This window comes from Aquarana catesbeiana, linkage group LG05 (genome assembly GCF_042186555.1).
Source record: "Aquarana catesbeiana isolate 2022-GZ linkage group LG05, ASM4218655v1, whole genome shotgun sequence".
Classification (NCBI taxonomy): Eukaryota; Metazoa; Chordata; class Amphibia; order Anura; family Ranidae; genus Aquarana; species Aquarana catesbeiana.
Window position 1 is genome coordinate 213,163,674 of NC_133328.1, and position 26,796 is coordinate 213,190,469.

Below are 26,796 nucleotides of genomic sequence, written 5' to 3' on the forward strand. Positions count from 1 at the left end.
AACACTGTGAGGAGGACGCACTATACTAACTTGTAGCTTTAGCTGAACACTGTGCAGAGCTCTCACTATACTAACTTGTAATTTTAGCTGAACACTGTGAGGAGGACGCACTACACTAACTTGTAGCTTTAGCTGAACACTGTGCAGAGGTCGCACTACACTAACTTGTAGCTTTAGCTGAACACTGTGAGCAGGACGCACTACCCTCACTTGTAGCTTTAGCTGAACACTGTGCAGAGGTCACACTAAACTAACTTGTAGCTTTAGCTGAACACTGTGAGGAGGATGCACTACACTAACTTGTAGTTTTAGCTGATCACTGTGCAGAGGTCACACTAAACTAACTTGTAGTTTTAGCTGAACACTGTGAGGAGGACGCACTACACTAACTTGTAGTTTTAGCTGAACACTGTGCAGAGGTCACACTAAACTAACTTGTAGCTTTAACTGAACACTGTGAGGAGGACGCACTACACTAACTGTAAATAGTCTAGCTGCCTGACTGTGGTACTAATGGGATCAAAAGAACACCAGCAATTTTCTTCAGGTAGCTGTAAATACTTTAACAAGACAAGCCTGCCTGTCAGTAGGAAGATAACAGGAATGGATCTAGCTAAACTGAATACAGTGTATATATATATATATATATATATATATATATATATATATATATATATATATATATATATTTATATTTATATATATATATATACACAACACCTGGGATGCATATATATACACAATACACTGTAAGTGCAGCTAACTCACTGACTGTCCTGCCTAATCTATCTAACTTAAATCAAATGACACTGTCTCTCTGTCTATCTCTTTCAACGCCGGAATACACAGTACACAGGGCTGCCATGCAGGCGGCCTTATATAGTGTGGGGCGTGTACTAAATCCCCTGAGCCATAATTGGCCAAAGCCTCCTTGGCTTTGGCCAATTACAGCTCTCTGTTCAGACGGCGCTGTGATTGGCCAAGCATGCAGGTCATAGTGCATGCTTGGCCAATCATCAGCCAGCAATGCACTGCGATGCCACAGTGAATTATGGGCCATGACGCGCCACGCGAATTTGGCGCGAACGGCCCATATCGTTCGCAATTCAGCGAACGGGCGAACAGAGGATGTTCGAGTCGAACATGGGTTCGACTCGAACACAAAGCTCATCCCCAGTCTTGACCAGTTGGGGTATAAGTGTGTCGGGAAAGGACTTGTAGTAACTGACCGACAGGCTGTCTGGTCCCGGGCTTTTTCCTGATTTTAGTTGTTTCAGAGCATGTAGGGCCTCTTCTATGGTCAGTGGTATGTCTAAAGCTGAGGATTCCTCAGAAGTGAGGGGTGAGGGAGAGTAATGTTGTAGGAAGTTTTGAATTGCTGTCTTCCGGTCATTTGGGGTGGTTGTTGACTGTGATGTGGGTAGATTGTATAATTTGGTGAAGTATTTCACGAATTGGTCCGCTATGTCTTCTGGTGTCGTGAAGGTGTTACCTGCAGGGTCCTTGATCATGTGTACAGTATGTGCAGCTTTCTTGACCTGTAATGCTCTGGCTAACAGTCTCCCAGATTTATTGCCAAATTCGTTGAAGACCTTTTGGGTTAGTGTGTATTTACGTTTTAGCGTCATCTGTAGCTCTCCCAAGAGTTCCTCCCTAGTTTGTAACAATTCGGTCAAGGCTGCAATGGCTAGGGATGCTTTGTGTTTTTGTTCCAGAGTGTGGATACGTTTGGTTAGTTCCTCAATGCGTGCTTTCTGCAGTTTGTTCCGTTTGGCGGCTAAGGAAATGAAAGCACCTCTAATTACGCACTTGTGTGCCACCCAAATCATGGTTGGAGAAGAGTCCCCCTGCAGGTTCTCTGTAAAGTAATGTGTAAGGTGCTTGGATATTGTCTGGGAGGTTTCAGTGTCAGTGAGTAGGGAATTGTCGAGGCGCCATATTTGCGATCTGGCCATAGCGGTGGGAAGGTTTAGGGTCATGGTGATGGGATTATGATCCGACAGGATCATAGGTTCAATGGTTGCATTAGTGAGGTAGGATAGATCATTTTGGGAGATAAAGAAGTGGTCTAGTCTCGAGTACTTGTTATGTGGTGGGTAGAAAAAGGTGAAGTCCTTATCAGTAGGATGTAGAGTGTGCCAAGTGTCATGTAGTAACATGTCACTGAATTGTGATTTGCCTGTAGGGCTTTGTATGTGAGCAATGACGATCCATTGGAAGTATCAAGGGAGGGGTTTAAGGCTACATTGAAATCTCCACCAATGATTAAAGTGCCTGAGCGAAATGTCAACAGTTGCTGCAAAGTTGTGCGGAAGAAAGACACTTGTTGTGTATTCAATGCGTAGATATTCACAATGGTCAGTGTTCTGTTATGAAGCGTGCCTTTTATAAAAATGAACCTTCCATGGGTATCCCTTTGGACCTCCGTTACGTGGAATGGGCAATGTTGGGAAATTAAAATGGAAACCCCTTTGGACTTGGCATCCTGATTTGATGCATGGTACACCAGTGGAAAGTGTTTTTTATGCAGTTTGGGAATGGAGTCCGTTCTAAAGTGCGTTTCCTGGATAAGCGCTATCTGAGATTTCGATTTCAGTAAAGAGGAGAGTAAGTGAGAATGCTTTTCAGGTGTATTAAGGCCATGTATGTTTATAGAGCAAAGTTTGAGTTGTGCCTGCAATGGAGCTTTACTGTGTGGGGTGGTGGGGGGACACATTTCCTCCGCAGAGGATGGGTGTAGTTGGGGAGCAGAAGGCGGTCAGGTAGGGGTAAAAGGGATCAGTGATAAGTGGGGTAAACTGAAATCTGGCGTAGTGAACACTATTGAATTACCAGTGAGGTGGTATGGGAGCTTATCTGCCCGTCTCAAAAGCAAGGGGGGGGAATCAGTAGTGTACAGAGCGGAACCAGTACGTACACCATACACAGAGGTGTCGCACTCTGTTCCGTCACTGTGTGGGGGTTGGCTAGTACCTAACGAGGGAGAACAATCAAAAATCATGGATGGCCCGCTACCACCAGGCCACGTGTAGAAATGAAGGAGGTATTGGAAACATCCAAAAGGTTGAGTGAAGTTGTGGGACATAAGTCATAAGCGTGTGGAGGGAAGAATAATGGGATGTGTGCGTTAAGTGAGGTTGAAAAGTTCAAGAGTACCCCAACCTACATTTGAAAGTCTATTGTCAATGTGACAACCCCCCCCCCATGGGGAGTATGTGTGTGTTGCTCCCGTAGTTTTCTCCCTGTCTCAAGGGTGTCAATACTGGAAAGGTCAGAGTGAGTAATATAAATTAACAAATGTACAGTACGGAAGATAAATCAAGGCATTGAAACTAACAGTGCAATCACCGTAGTATTGTCAAGTCACCGTAGTAGTGTCAAGCTGTCAAGTATTGTAATGCAACAGTTATGGCAACAAATAGTAATAGCCAAAAAAAAAAATCCAATCCTATCATACCTGATAGGCATAGCAGTGGAATCTAGACACTCATGTACAGTTTCAATATGAAGGCGATCTTTTTCTCATCAATATTTGGCCTGTTGAAAAGTGAAATGTGTCCAGATGGGACAGCGGTAGATCCAATATAACTGGGCATGTCTGCTTGTGAGCGTATCATAGACGGTAAGTCCCCTTGGGTTTATGGACATTTCCGGGGATATGAGTGGTAATTGGTAATGTCTTGTCCAGCATTACGTTGTTGGCAAAACATGGAGCAGTAGGAGAGTGCCTTATGTCCCCATCGGGAGTGAAGCCAGGTATCCAATGATGATGCAGCCGGTGGAGAGGCAGAGTGCTGAGGAGTGAGTAACAGCTACCGGTCCTTGAGGCTGTCAGTCGATGAGGTCCGTAGCTAAGTACAGCTATGCTGCCGGGAGTATAAGCGGGGCGCAGTGGTGTGCGGGAGGAGGTCCGTCAGCCATTCTACTTCCTGGACATGACGTGACCTGTTGAGGTCGTGGTGAGTGTTTATACGTCATCCATGTGAGTAGAGAGTTATGGGTATTGTAGTGTAGGTTGGAATACTCGTTGTCAAGGCAATACTCGATGAATTGAAATTACAAAACCTTTGTATAGTGCGGGGGGGTCCGTTAGAGATGGAGATAGGTATTTAGAAAGGTACATTAGCCACATGGAGATGTAAAACAATGCGCACATGTCAACTCAATTAAAGGAGGACAACAGTCAAACAGAACATATAAAAACTTGAACGGGGTGAATGCGGCTTAACATTTACTTCAGAGTACTGAGTACCTGTAAGGGGATCTAGCGATCCCGTCTGGCTCTCCTCGTTCCCAGGGAGTGGGAAGTGTTGAAAGCTTGGTGTATGACGTGGGAGGCATCGCGGTTACCTGAAGCCGAGGGAGAACATCTCCTCCTGTATCTAGTATTTTGTGCCTCCATAGGCTCTGCGAGTGAGTGGCCCCTTCTCACCGCCGATCGACGAAAGCCCTTGTACCAGTTGGGTACCTCCACCAGCGGGATGTTCAGGGTGTTACAGAAATGCGAAAGGTCTTCAGGTACTTTCAAAAGAGCAGTGCGACCGTGTGCGGTGGCTGAGAGGCAAAAAGGGAACTTCCATTTATATGGAATGTTTTTGGTGCGGAGGGTGTCCAGCAGTGGTCGCAGGTCCTGGCGATGCTGCATGGTGATGCCTGAAAGATCCTGATAAATTTGGATCATCTTCCCCTCATGTACAATTTGAGGGCAACTTCTGGCTTTTCATAGGATTTCTTCTTTGAGCTTAAAATCCACAACACAGCAGATGATGTGCCTTGGGGGGTCAGTCTCTTTTCCTTTGGGCCTCAGAGCTCTGTGAATTCTTTCCATCTCGATGGGGGTTTGAGGAGGCCTATGTAGAAGGCCATTAAATAGGGCCGTGACTGAGGGTGTTATTTGTGCCCCCTTGATCGATTCTGGTACCTCTGACTCTCAAATTGTGGCGTCTGCCCCTGTTGTCGAGGTCTTCCAGGTGCCGATTCATATCCCTCATTTGGAGGGTATGGGTATCCACATAATAAGTAGTTTGTTTAAGCTGTGAGGATTGGTGCTCTGCCCTTCTTTCCACTGATTGCACTCTGTCAGTGAGTGTGTGGATGTCCAGTCTGAGTTCAGAGATATCTGCCGAGAGAGTGTCCTTTATATCCGCGGCAATGGACCACAGATCGTGGATACTTAGATGAGGTTGTGGATTATCTTCCATCCCCACCCTGTTTGAGGAGAGAGACGGAGGGGTGATGGGTGGCGTCCATCACCCGCGGCTTGTGAGTTCCCGTGGCGGGAAGACGCCATGTTCCCTCTACCAGAGCGGAACATTTCAGGGATGTTATGGCTTAAATTATCGGTTTGTGCCTGGGGTGAATGGGAGCGGGAGGCAGGGGAGTTCCTAGATGCAGTCCCCATCTGTGAGGTGGGTATCAAGATGGATTTACATCCGTTAAGCTGAAGTAAGGACGAGTGATAGCAGGAGCTTTAGAGCTATGCGTCCATCTTCTTGTCAGGCCACGCCCCTTCCTCAACATATCCTTACCACCCGCTAGCGTCAAGTACTTGAAAGACTTTTTAAGTTCGGTTGGGGGGAATCCTCCATTAGATACCTAGGACTCTCACCCAAAATAGAACAATTGTACCAGGCCAACTTCCACCCCCACTTTCCGCAAACTAGAGTCCGACCTTATAAATTGGTCCCAACGCAAGTTATCCTAGGTGGGCAGAGTAAACTCAATAAAGTTGACCCTCTTGTCGAGGTTACTCTACCTTTTCCGCTCACTACCAATCGCGATCCAGAGAGATCATCTCAAATCATTTCATGGTAAGATCACTAGGTTCATCTGGGATAAGAAAGGACCATGACTCACACAACGGACTCTATATAACTTGACTACACAAGGAGGTCTAGGCCTCCCAAACTTACTATGGTATTACCAAGCAGCAAGGCTGGCCCAGTTAAATACCATTTACCTCAAGGTTGAAAAACCAGATTGGGTAGCCATATAAAGACACGCAGCCCCAAACCACACGCTAGACTTTCTACTATGGTGTCCTCCAAAAAATAGACCTCCAATTATATCCCCCACTCTCTCCCATTTATTTAAGCTGTGGGACACCATGAGAGGGCTTCCCTCCCTGGTCTCTGAGCTTCAACCGCTAGCACATATCTTCCATAACCCTCAATTCCAACCAGGCATGAACATTACAGCATTTAAGTGGTGGCTGGATAAGGGAGTGTACCGCATGGGGCATTTCTATTCTGCAACTGGCCCCTTACCCCTGGGGCACTTTGAAGAAACACTGGATCTCCCTACTTCGGAGAGATTCAGGTTCTACCAAATCTTCCACTTCCTTCCACTGCCATTTGGAAAAACAAAACAAACCCTAAAAATTTTACAGAGTATGAAAGATGGTGCGGTCAAGCCATGGAGCAGACGGGTGGAATATCGATAATCTACGCGTCACTGACCAAAAACGCAGACAAACTACTGTATATGACAGCATGGGAAAGGGACCTTCAGGATGAAAGAGACCTAGAGGACTGGCATGAGACATTTTTTAGATCTCTTAAAGGTATCTACAATACTTCACTCTTAGAAGCTAATTTACAACTTTTCACAAGATGGTATTTAGTGCCCACCAGATTGTGTTCCATGTTTCTGGCCACTTCACCGCTATGCTTTAGAGGGTGCCACAGCTTGGGGACTATGATACATACCTGGTGGGAATGCCCAAAAATCAGAGGATACTGGAGTAATATTTTCCACATTATACGTAAAGTCACAAAGTGCCCTGTGACCCAAAATCCTTCCATAGCTCTACTGAGCTGCTACGTCCCAAACATCCCCAAGCTGTCACGCACATTGATCCGCTTTATCCTGACAGGGGTGAAACTTTCAATAGCCAAGGCGTGGAAACAACCTAAAGTATCAATTACCGCTACGAAAAGGAAAATATCCTGGATAATGGCTCAAGAAAGGTTAATTGGTGTACTTTTAGACACATCCAAACAGTTTGAAGCAATCTGGGAACCCTGGGCCCAATATATGGGAATTTCCTTGATACCCGGAATTGATAATGACTAATAGACATGATTCAATTCCTCTATGGCTGGCGACTCTTTCCTTTCTTCTCCTTCTTTCCCTCTACTCTTCTAACTAATCTTTTTAGTGTGTTCCACACTATAATCTTCCTCCATGGATCACACCTTGAAGCCAATAGGGCTAGATCGAACTGTAATTCAGGCTGGTACCAGACTCTCATGGTAGAGCCAGAGGTTTTGCTAAATTGAATACCCACTAGGGAACTGAATACTAAATAAAGGCTCGACAGAAACCTCTGGTTTGCACTTCTTCAAAAAAGGAGACGGAGTGCCCCCGCTTCTCTCGACACAGCTAGACCCCAATGAGGGTGTCGGGAGCTGAGGGCCACTTCGCTCCCCAAGTGCATAGCACACAGCCATTTAATGTGAGAGCTAAATGTATTATTAATGTATATCTGATATAGTGATTCATACGTTGATACTAATGATATACTGTATTTTTCTATTTGGAAATCAATAAAATACTTTGGCATAAAAAAAACAGGCACTTTTCTCCTGTTTGTCCATAGACAGGAAAATAGCACCTGTAAAAAAAAAAACCTTGTTGGTGACTCTGAACTGCACATGTGCAGTTCCGGAGCCAGCATATTAGAGAACTGCTGGACTCGGCCTTGGATCAGGTGTGGTTTATATGAAGTTGATGCCAAGCTTGGCATTTCACTAACTGGCTGTGCATGCATAGTTCTGAGTTGCTGACAAGAATTTTTTTTAAAGTGCTTTCCTGCCAGCCACTCTTGAGTTGTGGCTCGCCACCACCAGTGGCCAGGAAAGTATGCGTAAGGGTATACTCTGGAGGAGGATGTAAGGGAGCACACTAGAGGAGGATGTAAGGGGGAATTTAGAAAGATATATGGGGCATTCTGGAGCCACTAAGGGGGCACTCTGAAGGATGTAAGGGGGTATTCTGGAGGTACTAACTTAGTAACTCCAGACAGCCCCCTACATTCTCCAGAGTGCACCCTTAGTACTACTAAGTCACTCTGGGGGTACTATGAAGGCACTCTGGAGGATGTAGGGGGCACTCTTGAGGTACTAAATTAGTATCCCCAGAGTGCCCCCCTACACCCACATCCTTCAGAATTCCCCCTTATTACTACTAAGGGGCCACTCTGGAGGATGTAAGGGGCACTCTGGGGGTACTAAGGGGGCACTCTGGAGGTGCTAAGGGGGTACTCTGGAGGATGTAAGGGGAGGACTTAAAAGAATATAAGGGGGCACTCTGGAGGCAATGATGTAAAGGGGCACTGATGTAAGGGTGCACTCTGGAGGATGTAAGTAGGGATGGGCCTAACGAACCCCTGTTCAGTTTGGACCAGAACATCTGAACACCACGAACGTTCGGACCCGAACAACAAACCCAATTAAAGTCAATGGGACCCGAACGTCAAATATCAAAAGTGCCCATTTTGAAGGCTTAAATGCAAGTAATTAGGCATACAATGGTTATAGGGGTCCGGGTCCTGCCCTGAGGGACATGGATCAATAAAAAAAGTTTGAGAAAAATGTCATTTTTAAATGAGCAGTGATTTTTTGATTTTTAAAGTGAGAGCCTAAAAATGAAAAATTCCTTCCAATATAGTGCCAGGGGGGTCCCCTTAGTCTAACTGTAAAGTGGCAGATCTGTACCATGTCTAGAATCTGCTGTAGCAATAATTGAATTTATAAAGCCAAAAAAATGACATTTTTCCTGAAAGCTGCCTTTATTTTGCACAGCAACAGCTGGGGAGCCAGTGTGTATGATGAGGCCACAATGTAGTGCACTAGGAACAAGATTAGAGATTTTTTGGATACATTCTGGTGTCACTTTGACTTTGGGTAGAGGGTGCATTAAAATTGGTCTTTGGGTGTCGTGGTGCCTTCCCACCGTAACCCTATAGAGATAATCTTGATGAAAGCAAGAACTGGCCTTGCTGTAAAAAATTGCAATGATATGCACCTGTCAAACAGATGCAGAAAAATTGGCCTTTGGGTGTCTGTGGTGCCTTCCCACTGTAATCCTATAGAGGTACTCTTGATTTAAGCAAGAATTTGCCTTGATGTAAAAAATTGCAATGATATGCACGTGTCAAACAGGTGCAGAAAAATTGGTCTACAGTCTACAGCTGGTGGTGTGCTGCTGGTAGATGAGCTGCTAGAACCTTGAACACCCTGTGCTATACCTTCATCCCTGTCAGTGGAAGCTGCTGAAAGGTAATTAATCAGTATCGCAGGGGCAGACTGAAGTGGGTAAGGAGGAGGAGGTGGAGGAGGGACAGATTTGTGCCCCTTTTGTGTGGCTTTTAGGTGCTCTTGCCAACGGGCTGAGTGGTTGGACGTTAAATGCCTTGTTAGGCATGTGGTACCCAAATGGTTGGTGTTTTTGCCACATTTGATGTGCCTGTGACACAGTTTGCAGATAGCAACAGTGTGATCTGCTGCAGATGTGCTGAAAAAGGCCCAGACAGCTGAGCTGTGGGGAGTGGGCGGGAGATAACAGCTGCAGAATGTGATGGAATAGGGTGACTGCTCTCTACTCTTTCTTGATGCCAACCTCCTTGGGGTTGTGCCGCCTTACCTTCAGTTTCCTTCTCTGCTCTATCTGGCACCCAATTCGCATCAGTGACCTCATCATTATCATCTCCATCTCCTCCATCTTCATCATTACCACTGGAGACAACTTGGCAATACGCTGCGGCTTGGGGAACATGAATGCCAATTTGTCTACCAGTGTTCCTCCCCCTCTCTAGGCTCATGTTCCTGTCATCCTCAACCTCAGAACCAGCATCTGAATTTAGTAATGGCTGGGCATAATCAAGGAACAAGTGGCTGAAGCTGTGGTCAAATAACTCATTTGGCTCCTCAATGGCTGATGTTAGGGCTATGGCAGGAATAGATGTGGACAAAGAGGCAGGTTTATCCACTCTGGCAACTGCAGGGGACTGCACACTTGTCTCTGCTTGTGTGACAGAGGATGAGGAGGATGAGGAAGGTTTAGTAAGCACGGGCAAACTCACTAAACAGAGGAAATGATGCCCTGCCTGAGTACTGACTACCACGTCCACCTTTGCCTGTGGACACATTTGTTGCTGGCCCCCTGCTGAACATCTGCCTCCCCTTGTTGTTCTCCCAGACATTATTGGGAGGGAGGGGGCAGTGCTTATAAGCAAATGTAAAGGAGAAGTTGAAATCTGTACGTAGATGCACTTTAATCAATGTAATGAGGTGTTTGGTGCCCTTTAATTTGAGTACACAGACACACTCCACGGATACAATATAATATACTGCAATATAATGCGCCAAATGTACAGTGATGCACAGAACTATATGGAGTTAAACTGGCAGTAACGCACACAGAAGTAAATGGTGTTAAAATGGCAGTAACGCACAAAACTATATGGCTTTAAACTTGTAGTAACGTACACAGAACTATATGGCGTTAAACTGGCAGTAACGCATGCAAAACAATATGGCATTAAACTGTCAGTAACGCATGCAAAACGATATGGCATTAAACTGGCAGTAACGCAATCAAATAGACGGTGTTCAACCATCACTACACTGAAGCTGAACTGTCCCTACTCTAGCTATATACTAATGTCAAGATTACTGACACAGTCTCACTACACTACACTGAATCTATCTAAGGTGTCCCTACTCTAGCTGCACACTATGAAAAGCTGAATGCTGGTCCTCCTCACTACAGTCACACTATCCCTAGACTGACACTAAACTAATATTCTACACTGACAATTAAAGCAAAATAGCACATATAGCACACTAAGTAACTGATAGCACTGAACATAGCCCTGTTCTATCTCTCTCCATGCCTAAATCAAACTGAAAATGGCTGCCATTGAAAGAATACTTTTATACTGTGGGGAAAGTTCGGCCGGAACTTATGCTCGGGCCGAACCATTCGCCCATCCCTAGATGTAAGGAGATGTAAGGAGAATCTAATGTAAGGTGGCACTCTAAAGACATGAACGTAAGGGGGAGGCTCTGCAGGTTCTGATTTATGGGGGGGATGCTGGGGACTTTGATGTAAGGGATGACTCTGATGTGAATGTTGAGCTTCTCCTTACTGTTACTGCACTCTATGTTGTTTTGTTTGTTACTTACTTCTGACCCCTCCACTCTCCCTATATATTATGCTGTACATAGACCTAACCAAAGGTGTTCATTTTTCTCAACAGTTGCTGGTTGAAGTTCTTGTTTAAGATAGACTCAGTAAGACAAAAATATCCTTTTTGTGTGCATTAAAACATATGTGATAGAAACCTTTAATTAAAAAAAAAATGTTCCTTTGTTCTGAGGTTTATTTGTGCCTGTTGAAGAGGAAGTAATCCCTTATGGGTTTACTTCCTCTTTGTTTCCCTGCAAAGGTAAAGCATAATGGGCTACTATGCATCGCATAGTAGCCCCTTATATGTCACTTACCTGACACAGGAGCCTGCGATGTCACCGCTGTCCCCTCTGCTACAGAGCATCCATCTTCTTTCCGGGTATCGTGGCTTCGGCGCTGTGATTGGCCGGAGCCGTGAGGATGTCACTCCCGCGCATGCGAGCCGCCACTAATGGCATATCGCCGTTAGCAGCGGCATGCGCATGCGCCATAGACAGCGATGCCTGTCTTTTTTGCAAATATCTCCTAAACCATGTAGGTTTAGGAGACATTTCTTGGACCTACAGGTTAACCTTAATCTAGGCTTACCTGTAGGTCAAAGTGGTCTGCAAGGGTTTACAACCACTTTAAACTGCCTGTTTGTGATGTACAACACATACGACGAGCCGATAAAAAGGAAGTTCAATAGCCAGTGTGGCACCCTTTGGGCTCCTTCTGCAAATCTCGTGTTTATCTCGTGTTAGTAGAAGCTTGGAGAAAGACGATTTGCGCTTTTCAGCCTCGTGCTTTTCAGCCTCGTGCTTTTCAGTTCGTTTCTGCTTTTCAGTTTGTGCTTGTCGGTTCGTATCTGTTCTTCAGTGCGTGTTGTCAGTTTGTTCCTGTCTTTCAGTGCGTTCTATTTATAGTTAGCTTCTGCTTTTCAGTGCGTTCTTGTCCACTCGTTTCTGAATTACAGCTCATTCTTGTCAGGTTCTTTCTGATTTTCAGTGCGTTCTGTCAGTTCGTTCTGGGCAGCCGACCGTTATCTAGCCATGTTGCGGTTACGTACTCATCGTAGAGTTGGTGCTGTTGATGGGCTTGGTGTTGGAGTTATTGCTTTGACCCAAGTCCAGTCAATGAACAGGGGGAGGAGGAGTTCATGGACCAAGAATTGGTTACTTAATCGTGACCAATTCTCTCTTTGTCACAGATCAGCTGCAGTGCTGATCTGTGTCTTACCTTTTACTGCTGTAGGTCGGCTGGTTCCTGTGGTTCCTCAAGCCTGTGTTCAGCTCTTGCTGCACTCAGCAGTTATGGGTGCCTCCGGCTTCACCTGTTGCCTTTTATATACTTCCTTCCTGCTCCTTCCTGTCCAGCCTCCCATGTGCTTCCCTATTTAAATTCCACTCAGACCAGTTTCTGGTTGCTTGAGCAACACTTGTTCCTGAGCACCCTTCGTGTAACCTGCTTAACCTGACCTCTCGTGAACCAATCTTTTGTGTACCAACTCAGCTAGTTCTCCTGATTACATTGTCTGCTGCCCGCCCTGACCTTGGCTCGCTATCCGGCTCTCCTTTGCTTCATCCATCCATCCGTGTCTGAATGTGTCTTCTAGTACTCTCCTTGCGAGCGAGGTGAACCCGGGGGTCGTGACCTGGGGTCAGCACACAGCTAAGCCCCAACCCTCGTGAGGGAGTCCCTGGCAGAATACCAGCTGGCCCTTAGATTCCACGGCCTGGGGGATGCCCTGTCACCTGCTCGCCCGTGGGCTCACATCAGTAGCACCGTGACACCTTTGCTGCGGGAGCTCCAGAAAAATAATCCTGACGATTTCAGGAACTATCTCCGGATGACGGATCCTGTCTATCACTGTCTGTTGGCTTTGCTGTCCCCCTATATTACCAAGCAGGACACCTTCATGCGGCAAGCCATCACTCCCGAGCAGAGGCTCGTTGCCACCTTGTGGTGATTGGCGACGGGGAGAAGTCTCCAGGATATCAAGTTCATGATCTCCCCCCAGGCTCTGGGAATGTTTATTCCAGAGACCTGTTCTGCCATCATTCAGGTCCTGCAGAAGGACTATAGTGCTTGCAGTGCACTTAAAGTACAAAGTGGATTTGCCTTTAGTAAATAACCCCCATTGTCACTGTAACTACATCAACTTACTAAAAAAAATTATATTGAGCATTGAAAGAAGAAGCCACACATTGTTGAGTATAAAACATTTTACTCCAAGCACATTCACATGTGCGTTATAAAAGGGTTTTTTAACAAACCAACATCTTTGGTGTATAACATGTTTGTTTGACAGTATATAGCCTTTTTTTGTGGCTAAACATGCATGTTTAAAACCATAACATACACACCCCCAACTCAGAAACTTACAAAGTTCAACTTTGATAAAGTGAAGGCCATATGAGACATTAGTATGTCAAAACTGTGTTGATTTTGCCTTCATCAGATGGGATGATCTCACTCCTGTAAAAGCCAAATTTTGAAGATGAACACACATTGGGACTCATTATCCCATGCCTAAAATGTGTTTCCTTTCCCTACATCTATTTTTCTAAAGACACAAAACACACAGTGTGTCAGCATGTGCTATCTGCCATCACGGGATATCAATGTAATCATTTTGTGGGTGCAACCCCTTCCTGGAAACTAAATTAGGTGAGAGGAAGGGGTTGCATCCCCGAAACATGTCCATTTATCCCCCATGATGTGAGCTAGCACATGTTGACACACTGGGCCTTATCTCAGAAAGGACAATCCACTTTGCCCTACAAGTGCACTTTCAAGCGTACTTGCATTGCACTTGTAGTGCAAAGTGGTTTTGCTTTTTTGAAATAAGCCACAGTGTGTCAACATCTGCTAGCTTCCATCATGGGGGATCAATGGATGTGTTTCGGGGGGTGCAACCCCTTCCTCTCACCTACTTTAGTTTTGAGGAAGGGGTTGCACAGACAAAACATACACATTGATATCCCATGATGGCAGATAGCACATGTTGACACACTGTGTGCATCTTCAAAATTTGGCTTTGCAATTACTTTAAAACTTTTAAAAAATGTAAAACGATAAGAACAAAATTTACAGTTTTTGGTGGTTTTAGATTTTGGCTAAAACATCAATGATGTTGGTCAGTCTTTTTTGAACATCATTGATATTTTGCTTGACTGTGTCTAAATCCCGATTGCACATCATTATCTCACTTGTAAAGGCTTGTGCACTTGCACTGTTGAAGTGAGTTTCTTCTTCCACAGCATCCACATCACCTAAAAATAAAAAAAACACACCATGTATTATAAATATGCAGGCATACATCTATAACCTGAAGCTGTGGGTTTCAGACACTGACCTGTTGTGGTCACCATTTCGACCACTTTCTGAAAATCTGCATCCACATCATCAGGTTGTGTGCTGAGTTCCCCTTCTTCAGGAGGTGTGGGGTTCCTGGTGTCCTCAGATGGCACGATTCTCTTCTCCCCTGTGTGAATACAAAATAGCTATACTGAGCAGACAGATATTTGAGGCCAGAAATAGTAATATGAAACATTGCTTGAAAGTGTCGTCCAATTGTCTGTTTTGGCAGAGTTCCAAGCTGAAGACATGATTTTTTCCCTTTCCTAAGCTGGAATACTTACCTGTTTTGTGCAAGTTTCACAGATGGAGAGACCCCTAGTATCCACTGGAGCACCTGCTTGGGACACCATAAAAAGGCTGTTATGGTGTCCCACACTAGTGCTCCTGCGTCCAGATGTTGAAACAGCTGCTGAGTGTCCTCTCCTTACACTGAATCGAGTTGGCATTGCATTGTAGTTTCAAACACATCTAGACCACAATGTAATAAACTTATTTTAATCCAAACAGGCATGAACAAATGTAGTTAACCTGCATCTGCCAAAAACGTTGTATTAGTGGTCGAACGAACAATGTTTAATATGAACGATTACTGTGTCCACGAACCTCAAACTTGGCATTTTAAACTGTACAACAGTAAAGAAAAGCACATGTACCAGCACGAAAGTAATAAAAATAATAGGAACACACGACAAATACTTACTTTTTTGCAGCACTTTCCTGATCTTTCTATACTGATCTTGCTCCCTCAATTTCAGGTCTGACCAGCGTTTCCTCAATTGCTTCTTGGATCGTCGTACCCCAAATGTCCTTTGCAGACTTCTCACAACTTTAGTCATGATCTTGGCCTTTCTCACATTTGGATTTCTGTACGGTCCATACTTCCCATTATAGTCTGCCCTCTTCAAGATGTCCACCATCTCCACCATCTCTTCAAAGGACATATTTGAGGCCTTATATCTCCTCCTGGATGTGGAACTGCCTTGCTCAGGGCTTTCCTTGTCATTGCTGCTCTCAGCACACACCTGCTGTGTCTCCCCCATGTGCTCTCCCACTGTCCAAAAAGAGAAGAGGCGGGGAATACACTAGAAAGAAGGACAGGGGTGGAGTTTGACACATGCGCAGTGTATATAAAGCATAACATGCGGGCGTCATACGTACGATCTGTGAGTGGAGGATGGAGGATCATAAGCACCAATTGTGCAAACAAAGGTACAATTGTAACTTGGGGCATCAGTGGTTAGTGGCCTATACTGCTTATATATTGAGGCCTATATTGGGACAAGATTAGGAGAGTTTAGCCTGACATTGGAGTTTGTCTTGTGTTGTGTCTTGCAGCTAAAATGGTGAGTAAATTCACTGACCCGGACTTCCTGCCCAAATTCCTAGACATGTACAGGGAGCTGCCATGTCTCTGGCAAGTCCAATGCAGGGACTACTCCAACAACCAAAAGAGGAAGGCAACGCTGGATAAACTGTTGGAATTGGTGAAGCCGGTGTATCCCACGGCAGATATCAACTATTTGAAGGCCAAAATTGGTAGCCTGAGGAGCACATATAAGAGGGAGTGCAAGAAGGTCCAGTATTCCATGAGATCCGGAGCAGCAGCAGATGATGTCTATGTACCCAGACTGTGGTACTATGACAGACTATGTTTTTTGTCAGACCAGACGGAACCCAGGCCATCACTATCTACACTTCCTTCAACATTTCCTTCCACATCAGCTGAGGCTCCTGAAGTCCAACCTGGGCCTTCTACCTAGGAAGAAGATGTGGAGGAGCCCAGCTTGAGCCAGGTATAGAATTGTTGAGGATATTTCTTGTCAAAAATTGAATGATGTTAACTAGATGTTATTGATCACTAATTTTTGATTTAACAAAGTGGTTTACATATCAATAGATAGTAGTAGCCAAAAATGATTGGGACAAGAATGAAAAAGGCTGGTGTCAGAATGAAAGTCTTTTCTATTTGGTAACATTCAATTCGCAACAGTCATGAGCTCAAAATTGTGTGCAATTGATGACCAAAAACCTAAAACTATGTACCATTTTGATACACAGAAAGTCTCAGCCAGGAGGAGGCCGTGGCAAGCAGCCTGAGGGAATCCCAGGTTCCTCCCCTCCGTCCTCCAACCAAAAGGACCAGGAAGGCGAGGAACCTGGAGGAGTCAGTGACTCTTTTTCTTCACCAGGCTACTGCTGCACTTAAAGCGACCCCTGGTGGCCACGAGGCATTTGGCTGTGTGACAGCAGGCAAGCTCGAACACATGGAGGAGGGACAACGCACAATCTGTGAGGAAATCATTTTTAAGGCCCTAAACAAGGGGGCGAGGGGCGAACTCACAAATAAAACCCACCTGTGTGAGTTGGACCATACTCCTCAACCACCTCCAGCAACACCACCAACACCACAGCCACCCAATCCACTACAGCAGCATGGAAGAAAGCATAGAAGAAAGTGTTGAGAGTGATGGCCCAGGTTTGGTGTGGTCTGGCAAAAAACGCAGGCTGTTGTAAGACCACTGCCTCAGGACATATATGTCATCTGCTGCTGCTCCCGATCTCTCGGAGTCCTGGACCGTATTGTGCTCCCTTTTAAATTGACTCCTCAGATTACCAATTTTGACAGTCAAATAATTGATGTCTGCCCTGGGGTACAAAGACTTCTGTCACGTACCTGGTGGAGATCAAACTGGAGAGGGGGATTCTCTTGCACCTCCTGTTCGACACCACTGCTAGTAATGACAGGGTGTGAAGGACACAGAGTAGCTGTTGGCGCTGGCTGGGCCTTGGAAGGAACCAGGTGGCTGTAGAGCACTGGGCAGGCTCTGAGAACTGGAGCTCCGAATCGCTGAGTCAGCAGATGGAGGCGTAGCCGGGACGAAAGCCAGGAGGTCATCAACAGCTGGACAGAGCAGGTACCGAGACAGGAGACAGAGGCAGAAATGGGATACAAGCCAGGTTCGGTACACAGACGGGCATCAAGGTACAGGAACATGAGGCAGAAGCGGAGTCAAACACAAGCCAGGATCAGGTAGGCAGGCGGAAGTCAAGGAGAAGGTTCAGGTATAGCCGGGTCAAAACACAGGTAACTGGAATGGATCAGGTAAGCAGGCACTAGCTGAAAGACCACTCAGCAAAGTTCATGTGTCAGTGCTCAGTTTAAATAGGCTACTTGGCGCCCAAACGTGCACGTGTGCGCGTCCGCCCGCGCATGCGCCAATACAAGTCCGTCTTTACACTTGTGTGCCCATACTTGTGTGTGCAGGTGCGCGTCTGGAGATCATGAAATAAAAAAATAGAAAAAAAAGATTATTCTGGAGATCACGAGAAAAAAAACAACAAAAACAAATATTATTCAGGAGATCACGAGAAATAATAAAAAATATGTTTGGCAGAACTCTGTGAATATCAGCAGCAAAGCAACTTCATTATTATAGCATTATAAAGAAGAAGAGAATGCTCTGCACTTAGAGATTTTAAAATTTGCCACGTGACGAATGTGCCATCCCCATTACAAATTCTAGTTTTACAAGACCGAGCACTTCCGGCTCGTGCTTGATTCCGAGCATGCGTGAACTTTTTTGTGCGGACTTGTGTACACACGATTGGACTTTCCGACAACAAAGTTTTGTTGGCAGAAAATTTGAGAACCTGCTAGCAAACATTTGTTGGTGGAAAGTCCGACAGCAAATGTTCGATGGAGCATACACAAGGTCGGACTTTCCAACAACAAGCTCACATCCAACATTTCCCGCCGGAAAATCTGACCGTGTATACACGGCATTAGTCTTGCTCACATTTTGTCATGCTGTTTTGACTTTTTATTTGTAAAGCCAGGCAGATTGCTTGTTATGAGTACTGTTAATGTTTACATATTGTTTGTACTGTACTGTACAACCTCTTCCCATCCAGCCATAAAGCTACGCTGATGGGGGTGAACATATGTCTCTCCTCATCCGCCGCTAGAATGAGCTCCCTTAGACCGTGCAGCAGCATGATCTGTGCCTGCTATGTCCACTGGACAAAGCTATGGCTGACCTTGGTACCATGTGATTGCTGTAGCCAACCAGCAATCACATAAAGTGTAGTAAACAATACTGTATGTCATTTCCTGGCATCATATTTTACTACTATGTGATCTCTGTAATCAGTCAAAGAGATCACATAGTACTGGGCCATTTACAGCAGCCCTGTACCATGTAATAGCTGTGGTCAATTACTATGGTGACACTGTACTGCTAGGGTTACAGTATGTAAAAAATAAAAAATGTAAGAAAAAAAATTAAAATGTAAAAAATAAAAAATTTACAGTATCTCACAAAAGTGAGTACACCCTTCACATTTTTGTAAATATTTTATTATATCTTTTCATGTGACAACACTGAAGAAATGACACTTTGCTACAATGTAAAGTAGTGAGTGTACAGCTTGTATAACAGTACATTTGCCGTCCCCTCAAAATAAATCAACACACAGCCATTAATGTCTAAACCGCTGGAAACAAAAGTGAGTACACCCCTAAGTGAAAATGTCCAAATTGGGCCCAAAGTGTCAATAGTTTGTGTGGCCACCATTATTTTCCAGCACTGCCTTAACCCTCTTGAACATGGAGTTCACCAGAGCTTCACAGGTTGCCATTGGAGTCCTCTTCCACTCCTCCATGATGACATCACAGAGCTGGTGGATGTTAGAGACCTTGCGCTCCTCCACCTTCCATTTGAGGATGCCCCACAGATGCTCAATAAGGTTTAGGTCTGGAGACATGCTTGGCCGGTCCATCACCTTTACCCTCAGCTTCTTTAGCAAGGCAGTGGTCATCTTGGAGGTGTGTTTGGGGTCGTTATCATGTTGGAATACTGCCCTGCAGCCCAGTCTCCGAAGGGAGGGGATCATGCTCTGCTTCAGTATGTAACAGTACATTTTGGCATTCATGGTTCCCTCAATGAACTGTAGCTCCCCAGTGCCAGCAGCACTCGTGCAGTCCCAGAGCATGACACTCCCACCACCATGCTTGACTGTAGGCAAGACACACTTGTCTTTGTACTCCTCACCTGGTTGCCACCACACACGCTTGATACCATTTAAACCAAATAAAATTATCTTGGTCTCATCAGACCACAGTACATGGTTCCAGTAATCCATGTCCTTAGCCTGCTTGCCTTCAGCAAATTGTTTGCGGTTTCTTGTACATCATCTTTAGAAGAGGCTTCCTTTTGGGACGACAGCCATGCAGACCAATTTGATGCAGTGTGTGGTGTATGGTCTGAGCACTGACAGGCTGACCCCCCACCCCTTCAACCTCTGCAGCAATGCTGGCAACACTCTTTGGTTGACCATGGTGAGGCCTGTTCTGAGTGGAACCTATTCTGTTAAACTACTGTATGGTCTTGGCCACTGAACTGCAGCTCAGTTTCAGGGTCTTGCCAATCTTCTTATAGCCTAGGCCATCTTTATGTAGAGCAACAATTCTTTTTTTCAGATCCTCAGAGAGTTCTTTGCCATGAGGTGCCATCTTGAACTTCCAGTGACCAGTATGAGAGAGTGAGAGCGATAACACCAAATTTAACACAACTGCTCCCTATTCACACCTGAGAACCTGTAACACTAATGAGCCACATGACACTGGGGAGGGAAAATGGCTAATTGGGCCCAATTTGGACATTTTCACTTAAGGGTGTATACACTTAGGGGTATATCACTGTATAATTTTGTTCTTTTTAATTCACTGTCACCAGTCAGTGTCCCTAATCACTACCATACCAGTTACTGTGTCCATGATCACCGCCACACCAGTTATAGAGTCCATGATCACCGCTACAACAGTTACTAGAGATGAGCCGAACACCCCCCAATTTGGTTCGCAGCAGAACACAAAAATACCTTGGGGTGTTTACTCTCTCAAATACAGTAATTGTATGGGTGTTTCCACTGTCCTGGTGCTCCAGGGCATCCCACTATTTAAAAGGTAGTCAGGAAATTAGATTAGTTTAATTTATGCCCCTAGAAAGCCTGAAGGTGCACCTTGGATTTCAGGGCATTCTGTGTGGCTTGGCTGTGAAAAATTCTCATGAATGTGGTATCACAACACTCAGGAGGAATAGTACAATGTATTTTGGGGTGTATTTCTAAATATGCCTATGATGTTTTTTAGAAACATCCTTTTAATTGACAACTTTGTGTAAAAAAAATATACATTTTCACCTTCTTATCTGGATTTTCAAAGAAAAAAAAAAATTCAAAAGACTCAAGCTGACTTTCATAGGATACCCTGGGTGTTTTCTTTCCAAAATGTGGCTATTTTGTGGTTATTTCCACTGTCCTGGTGCTCCTGAGCTTCCAAAAATGTGATAGCTAGTCAGGAAATTAATGTGTAATTAATGCCCCTGAAATGCCTGAAGGTGCTCATTGAAATGTGGGCCCCCTATCCATCTAGGTTGTGAAGTCTCATACATGTGGTATCCCCATAATAGGGGATACCATATGTTAGGGGTGTAATTGTAAGTATTTTCATGCCGTGTGAGTGAGAAATAACTTGTTAAAATGATAACTTTGTGGGAATTTTTTTTTAATTGAATTTCTTAATTTTCAAAAAAATTGTGACAAAAAAATACAACTTCAAAACTCACCATGCTTCCTACTAAATACCTTGGACTGTCTACTTTCTAAAAAGGGGTCATTTGGAGGTATTTGTACTGTCCTGGCATTTTACGTCCTCAAGAAAGGCAGTCAGTACACCAGGACTAATCCATTTTCAAATATATATACCACAGTTTGTAGACTCTATAACTTTCACACAGATTAAATAATTTACATATAAATATATTGTGGCCTAAATTTATGAAGAAAGAGTATTTATTGGCAAAATGTTATAAAATTTTATAAAAAAAAAAGCAGTCTCTTTTAATTTATATAGAAAAAAGTAAAAAAAAAACTGTTTTGATTAAATACCACCAAACAAGCTCTATCTGTTTCAAAAATATGATAAAAATGTAATTTGGGTACAGTTTTGCATGACTGTCATTCAAAGTATGACAGTGCTGAAAGCTGAAAAATGGCCTGGAGTGGAAATGGGTGAAAGTGTCTGGACTTGAGGTGGTTAAAGGCTAAGTTTGCATTTAGAAACATGTTATGTGTTACACTTATACGATTTAAGGTGTAACATGTTGCTAAGCACCCCCCTCCCCATCAGCACACTCATAGTACTTTGACACTTCCACCAGCTTTCTACCTGAAAAAGCTGGAGAAAGAATTTCTGACATTGCACCTATGATCTACTGATCCATTGATTGCAGGCTCCAGTGGGAAAAAAGTAATAAATGAACATTTTTTTCTTGCAAAACATGTGCATTTATATCTTTTCATTAATGGTGAATTTAGCCTTTAAAAATTGATTGTCTTGATCTGTCTGTTGGTTGTCAGTAAAAAATGTGCAGTACATTTTTAAATTTTTTGTCAGTAAGAAGTCATCAGGGGTTGGCAACACTGTATCTGAAAAATATGTGTTAAGTGCTGGTATGGATTACCTCCTGATGGGAACGAGCCAGTGGCGGAAATATAGGGGTCGCCATGGCGACCGGGCCCTATGCTGCAGAGGCCCCTGTATATCTCGATAGGAGGAGCGGCAGGGGAGGTTGAGACCGAGTTCTCCGATCCTTAGCCGAACTGTAATCGGCACTGTACAGGGAGCTGGTCACACTGAAAGACCTAAAGTGAAAGCACAGTGCGTGCTGTGCTCTTTGTCTCCCCCTACAGAGCAGTACCAAGCAGGAAGAGGTAAGGTAAAGCACAGCCGATTTTTAAAAAAGGCTTTCTGTATGTATGTATGTGTGTGTGTATGTGTGTGCATGTGTATGTATGTGCATGTATGTGTATGTGCATGTATGTGTATGTATGTGTGGTCTGTGGTCTGATGAGACCAAGATAAACTTATTTGGTTCAGATGGTGTCAAGCGTGTGTGGCGGCAACCAGGTGAGGAGTACAAAGACATGTGTGTCTTGCCTACAGTCAAGTATGGTGATGGGAGTGTCATGGTCTAGGGCTGCATGAGTGCTGCCAGCACTGGTGAGCTGCATTTCATTGAGGGAACCATGAATGCCAACATGTACTGTGACATATTGAAGCAAAGCATGATCCCTCCCTTCGGAGACTTGGCCGCAGGGCAATATTCCAACATGATAACGACCCCAAACACACTTTCAAGATGACCACTGCCTTGCTAAAGAAGTTGAGGGTAAAGGTGATGGCCTGGCCAAGCATGTCTCCAAACCTAAACCTTATTGAGCATCTGTGGGGCATCCTCAATTGGAAGGTGGAAGAGAGCAAGTTCTCTAACATCCACCAGCTCTGTGATGTCATCTTGGAGGCGTGGAAGAGGACTCCAGTGGCAATCTGTGAAGCTCTGGTGAACTCCATGCTCAAGAGGGTTAAGGCAGTGCTGGAAATTAATGGTTGCCACACAAAATATTGACACTTTGGGCCCAATTTGGACATTTTCACTTAGGGGTGTACTCACTTTTGTTGCCAGTGGTTTAGACAATAATGGCTGTGTGTTAAGTTATTTTGAGGGAACAGCAAATTTACACTGTTTTACTGTACACTCACTACTTTACATTGTAGCAAAGTGTCATTTCTTCAGTGTGGTCACATGAAAAGATATAATAAAATATTTACAAAAATGTGAGGGGTATACTCACTTTTGTGAGATACTGTACATGTACCACCCTCTTCTCACTATTTGCATGCAACCTTGCTATATACAATCGCCAACCAGCGTCCTGTTTGTACCCCTGTTTTCTTGATACTTTAAAAACTCAATAAAAATGTATTGAAATAAAAAAAGAAAGTAAAACAAAGTCCCAAATGGGGACAATATTTATGGTAACCTGGAGGATTCCCGAGAAATTCCCTTAATTTGCAAGGATTTCTTCTCATTACATGTTTGGCCACGGAACAGGAAATTAAGGAAAATCTGGCAGTGGGACACAGATGGGATACAGATGGCAAAATTAAATCTGACAGGCATTATAACCCTCTCTTGCGCTATCCAAAATGAAAAATTAAGTGTTGTCTATAGTTCTACTTTAATAATTATTTGATTATATGCAATATAGTGTATAGAACTTGTACCTGCATGTAGGAGGTGCTTGTTTCTTCATGCCCAGTGTTATTGTTTTTTTTTTTTTTGAGGTGTGGTGTGCACAGCATATACTGTATATATTTTATGTATTTTTTAGAATTGAATTATATGTATTAAAGCACGCTCAAGATCCAATCACATTACATATCAGCCATCAATTCAAAAATAGAAAATAAACATAGGAAAAAAAAGATAATTAACGCAGTAATATTTTTGCTGGGCTAGGATCTAACCCATCCTATTTAACAAATTAAATATCAATCCACATCTAATATAGCAAAATTAAACTTTAGTCCCTTCCAACCACAGTACACATACAGGATGCCCCAGGCATCCTATCTATCTATAAATGTCTATATTAAATCCATGGGTCAGTAATCCTCGTGGGCATACAATGCCGTATATGGCTTAACCAGCCACTTTGCCCAAACTTTGTCAAACTTACTAGGGCAGCCCCTATTCGTGTAGATGTCTCTGTACAGTGAGTGATCATTATTTACCAATTTTTTCCAGTATACAAGCGTAGGAGCAGAGGGTTCCTTCCAATGTAAGACAATAGCTTTTCTTGCATAAAATAATGTAATGTTAGCGAACACTCGCTCTGACACTGTAGGGCGAGTGGCCTCCACCAGACCCAGCAAGCCTACAGAAATAAAAAGATATAAAGGAAAGTGATAGAATTCAACAAATCCACCACTTCCACCCCAAAAATAACTATGTATGGGCAAGTCCAGAAGATGTGTGTGAAATCCACCTGAACCGCGCCACACCGCCAACACTTGGATGAGCACACAGGATTTATCTTTTGAAGTCTATGTGGTGTAATATATGCTCTATGTACCAATTTAAATTGAATCATACAGTTTCTCAAGATTGCAGAAGGAAATCCCACACACTCTTCCAGTCCAAATCCGGTATGTTTCACATCCACCTAGCTCTAAGACCTGTTCAGTATAATAAATGCAATAAATTCACACTTGATTATATTTGCTCTTAAAGAAACAGCACACAATAGGACATACATCTATATATGGATCAAACTACAGTATATTTGGATATGTATGTTCTGTGGGATTTAGGAACCCATGATTTCTGAATATATAGCAAGAGTTATAGTGTGGTTAGCCCACTGGGGGGCGGGTGGCATTTCAATTAAAAATCCACCTTGCCTCACGTTGCAAAAGTTTTTGCCTATATTTCCTCCTCTTGGATCCTCAAAAACCCTTTCGAGGACCATAAATTGTACCATTGAGTAGGGATGAGCTTCGTGTTCGAGTCGAACCCATGTTCGACTCGAACATCGGCTGTTCGATCGTTCGTCGAATTGCGAACGATATGGGCCGTTCGCGCCAAATTCGTGTGGCGCGTCACGGCCCATAATTCACTGCGGCATCGCAGTGCATTGCTTGCTGATGATTGGCCAAGTATGCACTATGACCCGCATGCTTGGCCAATCACAGCGCCGCCTTAACAGAGAGCCATAATTGGCCAAAGCCAAGGAGGCTTTGGCCAATTATGGCTCAGGGGATTTAGTACACGCCCCACACTATATAAGGCCGCCTGCACGGCGGCCCTGTGCAGTGTGTTCCGGTGTGCTTAGAGAGAGAGAGAGACAGTGTCATTTCATTTGAGTTAGCTAGATTAGGCAGGACAGTCAGTCAGTTAGCTGCACTTAAAGTGTATTGTGTATATATATGCATCCCAGGTGTTGCATATATATATATATACACTGTATTCAGTTTAGCTAGATCCGTTCCTGTTATCTTCTAGACTAATTACATTTAGTGCAGTGCGTCCTGCTCACAGTGTTCAGCTAGATCCGTTCCTGTTATATTCCTACTGACAGGCAGGCTTGTCTTGTTACAGTATTTTGAAGAAAATTACTGGTGTTCTTTTGATCCTAGTAGTGCCACAGTCAGGCAGCTAGACTATTTACATTTAGTGCAGTGCGTCCTGCTCACAGTGTTCAGCTAGATCCGTTCCTGTTATCTTCTTACTGACAGGCAGGCTTGTCTTGTTACAGTATTTTAAAGAAAATTACTGGTGTTCTTTTGATCCTATTAGTACCACAGTCAGGCAGCTAGACTATTTACAGTTAGTGCAGTGCGTCCTGCCCACAGCGTTCTGCTAAACCTACAAGTAAGTGGGGTGCGTCCTGCTCACAGTGTTCAGCTAAACCTACAAGTTAGTGGGGTGCGTCCACCTCACAGTGTTCAGCTAAACCTACAAGCTAGTGGGGTGCGTCCTGCTCACAGTGTTCAGCTAGATCCATTTCTGTTATCTTCTTACTGACAGGCAGGCTTGTCTTGTTACAGTAAATACAGCTACCTGAAGAAAATTGCTGGTGTTCTTTTGATCCTATTAGTACCACAGTGAGGCAGCTAGACTATTTACAGTTAGTGCAGTGCGTCCTGCTCACAGTGTTCTGCTAAACCTACAAGTTAGTGGGGTGCGTGCTGCTCACAGTGTTCAGCAAAACCTACAAGTTAGTGGGGTGCGTCCACCTCACAGTGTTCAGCTAAACCTACAAGCTAGTGGGGTGCGTCCTGCTCACAGTTCTGGCTAGATCCGTTCCTGTTATCTTCTTACTGACAGGCAGGCTTGTCTTGTTACAGTATTTTAAATAAAATTGCTGGTGTTCTTTTGATCCTATTAGTACCACAGTCAGGCAGCTAGACTATTTACAGTTAGTGCAGTGCGTCCTGCTCACAGTGTTCTGCTAAACCTACAAGTTAGTGGGGTGCGTCCTGCTCACAGTGTTCAGCTAAACCTACAAGTTAGTGGTGTGCGTCCACCTCACAGTGTTCAGCTAAACCTACAAGCTAGTGGGGTGCGTCCTGCTCACAGTGTTCAGCTAGATCCGTTCCTGTTATCTTCTTACTGACAGGCAGGCTTGTCTTGTTACAGTATTTTAAAGAAAATTGCTGGTGTTCTTTTGATCCTATTAGTACCACAGTCAGGCAGCTAGACTATTTACAGTTAGTGCAGTGCGTCCTGCTCACAGTGTTCTGCTAAACCTAAAAGTTAGTGGGGTGCGTCCTGCTCACAGTGTTCAGCTAAACCTACAAGTTAGTGGGGTGCGTCCACCTCACAGTGTTCAGCTAAACCTACAAGCTAGTGGGGT